General features: G+C 38.9%; 1 long non-coding RNA gene across 1 annotated transcript; it reads left to right on the top strand.

Annotated features, from left to right (window-relative positions):
• Nucleotides 1–1,728: 1,728 nt before the first annotated feature.
• On the top strand, nucleotides 1,729–2,359 carry LOC108201260 (uncharacterized). Its single transcript, XR_010287597.1, has 3 exons — nucleotides 1,729–1,835; nucleotides 1,921–2,061; nucleotides 2,170–2,359. It is a non-coding gene; the product is annotated as an uncharacterized LOC108201260 (long non-coding RNA).
• Nucleotides 2,360–5,945: the final 3,586 nt, after the last annotated feature.

The following is a 5,945-nucleotide window of genomic DNA, read 5'->3' as shown; positions in this document are numbered from 1 at the left end:
ATCTTTCATGATTTTTTCCCCTAATTTTAGAATGCAAAAGGAAATGACAAAGGAAAAGATGTCCCTAATCCAGCTTCGGACGACTGGAATGATCATCAGAATGATGATAACGTATGGGAAGAATTGGAAAGGGTACAAAGACAATCAGTTCAAAATGAGGTAAATATTTATACTACATAGTTGATATTCATTTTCTCTTAAAATCAAACACTGGTACATACTAATTTTGGACTAAAAATAAATATTTAGACCATTGACCGTGAAGATGTCCGTGATACTGAACAACACATCGAAGTTGAGCAACAACATGGTGATGGACAGGCATCATCCGAAAAGGTATATGTAATCTTACATAGCTGGTAACAAAACCATAATATGTGATTGATTATTTAAATATTAATGATTGATTGTCCAAAATTTAGAAATTAAGTGCCTTAGAACTTAGGGATTACATGTTTATTTTAAAATAATATGACAAAAAATCATATTATTTTACCTCAATGAATATACCCTAAAAATTTCATAACTACGGTGATTAGGATTATCAAATTTTCAATCCAATTTCAAGAAACTGAACCTTCGACATGGAATAGTCGATTTTACTATTCTAATCAAATTTTTTTAGTATTGTAGTAGTTTAGTTTTTTTTTAACTTACTTTACTGATTATTTTTAATTCTATAATGTTTTAACAGGATTTTGTAGAGAGCATTAGGTCAATGGCTGATGATCTCATTGATACTAAATTGCTCTTTGACACTGAGCTGACCCTAGCCTTGCAAAAATACCCAACAAATGAACAGCTCCTTGATATCAAAAACATTGTCTTTAATGTTTTCCATCAACAAGGAACTGAAAAAACCACAAACACTGCTCCCCCTGAACAAACAACAAAGACTCTTCCCCCTGAAAAAACAACAAACACTCGTCCTACATACTCTCGTCCATCGGAACAATGCACAGACTCTTCTCCTCCTGAAGAAAACACAGATACTGAAGAGTTTCAAGATTGTTATGAAGAAGAGGATTTCCAACTGACAATAGAAGATGTTGAGCAGCTTGATCTTCTAAGTTTTGTAGACTCAGCAAAGATTAATGCTCAGCAGACGGATTTGTTTGAGACTGAGACTGTGGGTGAGATATATCCTTCCTTTTCACTTGGAATAGATGATGAAGAAGATATTCCACCAATTACTCCCAAACCAGCACTAAGGGAAAAGAGTTCCAGAGCACTGAAAATTGGTCGATATGGAAAATCTCCCTTCATTGAAAGGGTGATTGACATCCATTCAAAAATAACTAACCAAGAATTTGGAGTTTGGCGATATATGACTGAAATTAAGGATCCAATGTAAGTTTCTCTGTATCTAACTTACGTTTCATTCACCCCCCCCACACACACTTAAACATATATAATTTTAACCACACACTTAAACTAATATTTTGTGCAGGGAGCAAATATTTCTATGCAATGATTTCTTCTGTTTAAGAGAAGATATGCAATCACTAAATATTGGGAAGCATATAGAAACCATGGTTGTTGATACATGGGCTATAGTTCTCAATGATGCAGAGAAATTCAAGTCAGATGAATCGCCCCTTCGGCTTTTCTTTACAATAGGATGTGTGGTAAATAAAATTTATGTGTTTTCTCTATACTTTTGCCTTTAAATGTATATTTCAGTTCCCTATCTTATATGTCTCTAAATTTTTGTTATAAAGAATGCAACATTGGATGAAAAAAAGACTCTTGCAACAACATACAAATTGTTTGCTGAAAATGTTGATAGTATGCTGAACCAATGCAATCGTACAAAGCTGGATCTCATTGATATGGTAAGACAGTAAATATTTCGATTATAATTTAATTTGAAATTTCCATACGTTATATATAATTTTTGCTTTTTTCCTTTCTATATAGGCATTTTTTCCAATTTGTGCATTTGAGCATTACTACTTGATTGTCTACCACTTGAAGAATTGGAGTTATGAAATCATAGACAACATTGATAGATCAAAAATTGATCCAAAAAAATGCTATGGCGAAAAGCCAAAGATTCTGGTATGTATTAATCCTATGTAACCTACTTTGTACCTTGCCCTGTAATAGTTTATAGCTCACATTACATAAATTTGTCCACTAATCATTTGCTTTTACATTATTTCACAGCATTCTCACTTTGTGAAATATCTGCACGCGAAGGGTCATGTTGGTATTTCAGGAAAAGTTAAAAAGATGAAGCCATCATATCTAAATTTGCCATGGCAGACAAGGAACAACTCCATTGATTGTGGAGTTTTCCTCATGCGACACATGGAAAGTTACAAAGGAGATCTAAAATCATGGTCAACTGGATTGAATGAAGAAAAGGTAAAAAAATCTCAATGTTCTTTAACATTATAAACTGTTTCATTTCTGTATTTCTAATTGGATTAATTCAAAAATGAAGGATGGCCAAGATCATCAGCTGATTAAACTAAGAATCAAGTACAACAATGCCATTCTTTCTTCTCAACTAAATCAGAAGAGAAAAGAAATTCTGAAACAAGGCAAAGAGCTTTACATTGAGGCTGCATCCAAAAAACTTGTCGACCTGGTCATTAACTCTTCACAACAATCTCAGGAAGAAAGGCAAACAAGTACTATTGTAGCAAAGTCTCAGAACAAGAAAAAAGTAACCTTTGCCAAGAATTTGATTACTCCATTTAATGAAGTTAGTGATCCACAAAAAGATGTGTAATGCACTTAGTTCAAAATTCTGTGAATAGTGATTGTTGGTTTAATTGGCACTGTTATTTTGTGATTAATGCTGCCATATGTTGGTGATTGGTACTGTTGCTACTTTGTGATTACTGCTACAACTATTAGTGATTGGTATTATATAAAAACTGTGATTAATGATTTTCCTTTAAAAACTGTTATTGTTATTGTTGTTATTAATGTTCATCAGTACCTAAGTGTTAAAATTTATAAAATCAGTGTACTAATATATCTTATTATTGTATTTGAAATTGTCTGCCATTTTACACTAGAAATAGTGTCATGTTCGAGCACAAAAATAAACATATTAAAAATAGTGTCATTTTCGAACACTAAAAAAATTTGACTTCTATAAATTTACATGAGAATATTTTGTATTTTTAATATTAAAATTTTACAGTAAACGCTAACGAGTGGTTGGTTACGGTAAAGCATACGTGCATTTCTCTAAAACCCAAAAAGGAAACATTAAACCCTTAATTTTAAAAAAACCCAAAATATTTCTTTTTCTGAATTTATTATACAGTACGAATTAATCATTCTGCAACCCAAACCTAAACCCAAAATGTTAACGGTTATAAATTTATTTATTCCGCCGGCGTCTCGGCTTCAGGGCCTTCGGCCCTTCAGCCTCGCTTTGTTAGGGTTTAGGATTGAGAGTGTAGGGTACGTGCCCCAACTCTAGAACCTACGTGCCTCAAATTGCTGAATGTACGTGCCCCAGATGGTAGATATTATGTGCCCCAAGTTTTAGAAATTACGTGCCCCGAACCTGTAGCAATTACGTGCCCCAACTCTAGAACCTACGTGCCCCAAATTGCTGAATGTACGTGCCCCAGATGGTAGATATTATGTGCCCCAAGTGTTAGAAATTATGTGCCCCGAACCTGTAGCAATTACGTGCCCCAACCCTAGAACCTACGTGCCCCAAATTGCTGAATGTACGCGCCCCAGATGGTAGATATTATGTGCCCCAAGTTTTAGAAATTACGTGCCCCGAACCTGTAGCAATTATGTGCCCCAACTCTAGAACCTACGTGCCCCAAATTGCTGAATGTACGCGCCCCAGATGGTAGATATTATGTGCCCCAAGTTTTAGAAATTACGTGCCCCGAACAAGTAGCAATTACGTGCCTCAACTCTAGAACCTACGTTCCCCAAATTGCTGAATGTACCTGCCCCAGATGGTAGATATTATGTGCCCTAAGTTTTAGAAATTACGTGCCCCGAACCTGTAGCAATTACGTGCCCCAACTCTAGAACCTACGTGCCCCAAATTGCTGAATGTACGCGCCCCAGATGGTAGATATTATGTGCCCCAAGTTTTAGAAATTACGTGCCCCGAACCTGTAGCAATTACGTGCCCCAACTCTAGAACCTACGTGCCCCAAATTGCTGAATGTACGCGCCCCCGATGGTAGATATTATGTGCCCCAAGTTTTAGAAATTACGTGCCCCGAACCTGTAGCAATTACGTGCCCCAACTCCAGAACCTACGTGCCTCAAATTGCTGAATGTACGTGCCCCAGATGGTAGATATTATGTGCCCCAAGTTTTAGAAATTACGTGCCCCGAACCTGTAGCAATTACGTGCCCCAACTCTAGAACCTACGTGCCCCAAATTGCTGAATGTACGCGCCCCAGATGGTAGATATTATGTGCCCCAAGTTTTAGAAATTACGTGCCCCGAACAAGTAGCAATTACGTGCCTCAACTCTAGAACCTACGTTCCCCAAATTGCTGAATGTACATGCCCCAGATGGTAGATATTATGTGCCCCAAGTTTTAGAAATTACGTGCCCCGAACCTGTAGCAATTACGTGCCATAACTCTAGAACCTACGTGCCCCAAATTGCTGAATGTACGTGCCCAGATGGTAGATATTATGTGCCCCAAGTTTTAGAAATTACGTGCCCCGAACCTGTAGCAATTACGTGCCCCAACCCTAGAACCTACGTGCCCCAAATTGCTGAATGTACGCGCCCTAGATGGTAGATATTATGTGCCCCAAGTTTTAGAAATTACGTGCCCCGAACCTGTAGCAATTACGTGCCCCAACTCTAGAACCTACGTGCCTCAAATTGCTGAATGTACGTGCCCCAGATGGTACATATTATGTGCCCCAAGTTTTAGAAATTACGTGCCTCGAACCTGTAGCAATTACGTGCCCCAACTCTAGAACCTACGTGCCCCAAATTGCTGAATGTACGCGCCCCAGATGGTAGATATTATGTGCCCCAAGTTTTAGAAATTACGTGCCCCGAACCTGTAGCAATTACGTGCCCCAACTCCAGAACCTACGTGCCTCAAATTGCTGAATGTACGTGCCCCAGATGGTAGATATTATGTGCCCCAAGTTTTAGAAATTACGTGCCCCGAACCTGTAGCAATTACGTGCCCCAACTCTAGAACCTACGTGCCCCAAATTGCTGAATGTACGCGCCCCAGATGGTAGATATTATGTGCCCCAAGTTTTAGAAATTACGTGCCCCGAACCTGTAGCAATTACGTGCCCTAACTCTAGAACCTACGTGCCCCAAATTGCTGAATGTACGTGCCCCAGATGGTAGATATTATGTGCCCCAAGTTTTAGAAATTACGTGCCCCGAACCTGTAGCAATTACGTGCCCCAACCCTAGAACCTACGTGCCCCAAATTGCTGAATGTACGCGCCCTAGATGGTAGATATTATGTGCCCCAAGTTTTAGAAATTACGTGCCCCGAACCTGTAGCAATTACGTGCCCCAACTCTAGAACCTACGTGCCTCAAATTGCTGAATGTACGTGCCCCAGATGGTAGATATTATGTGCCCCAAGTTTTAGAAATTACGTGCCCCGAACCTGTAGCAATTACGTGCCCCAACTCTAGAACCTACGTGCCCCAAATTGCTGAATGTACGCGCCCCAGATGGTAGATATTATGTGCCCCAAGTTTTAGAAATTACGTGCCCCGAACCTGTAGCAATTACGTGCCCCAACTCCAGAACCTACGTGCCTCAAATTGCTGAATGTACGTGCCCCAGATGGTAGATATTATGTGCCCTAAGTTTTAGAAATTACGTGCCCCGAACCTGTAGCAATTACGTGCCCCAACTCTAGAACCTACGTGCCCCAAATTGCTGAATGTACGTGCCCCAGATGGTAGATATTATGTGCCCCAAGTGTTAGAAATTATGTGCCCCGAA

Source organism: Daucus carota, chromosome 9, assembly GCF_001625215.2.
Source record: "Daucus carota subsp. sativus chromosome 9, DH1 v3.0, whole genome shotgun sequence".
In the NCBI taxonomy this organism is placed as follows: domain Eukaryota; kingdom Viridiplantae; phylum Streptophyta; class Magnoliopsida; order Apiales; family Apiaceae; genus Daucus; species Daucus carota.
This window is presented reverse-complemented; position numbering and strand designations above follow the sequence as displayed.